We start from the raw sequence: 252 nt of genomic DNA, 5'->3' as shown, positions 1-252 counted from the left end.
GAAATGACCGACAGTGGCAAATGTGTGTTTGTTCTGGGCATCGAGTTGATCGACAATGGTGACGGCAGCGTAACATTGTGTCAGCGGCGATACATCGACGACATTCTCAAACGATTTGGCATGGATGATTGCAAGCCGGTGATAAGTCCAACCGATATCGGCTCTAGGCTCATGCCAAGTGACGCTTCAACCAAAGTCAACGCACCGTTTCGGGAGGCTGTGGGAGCTCTCATGCATCTGATGACGGCAACT

The sequence above is a fragment of the Plasmopara halstedii genome (assembly GCF_900000015.1).
Source record: "Plasmopara halstedii genome assembly, contig: Scaffold_2695, whole genome shotgun sequence".
Lineage (NCBI taxonomy): Eukaryota > Oomycota > Peronosporomycetes > Peronosporales > Peronosporaceae > Plasmopara > Plasmopara halstedii.
The sequence above is the reverse complement of the archived record's forward strand: the minus strand, read 5'-3'. Positions refer to the sequence as shown.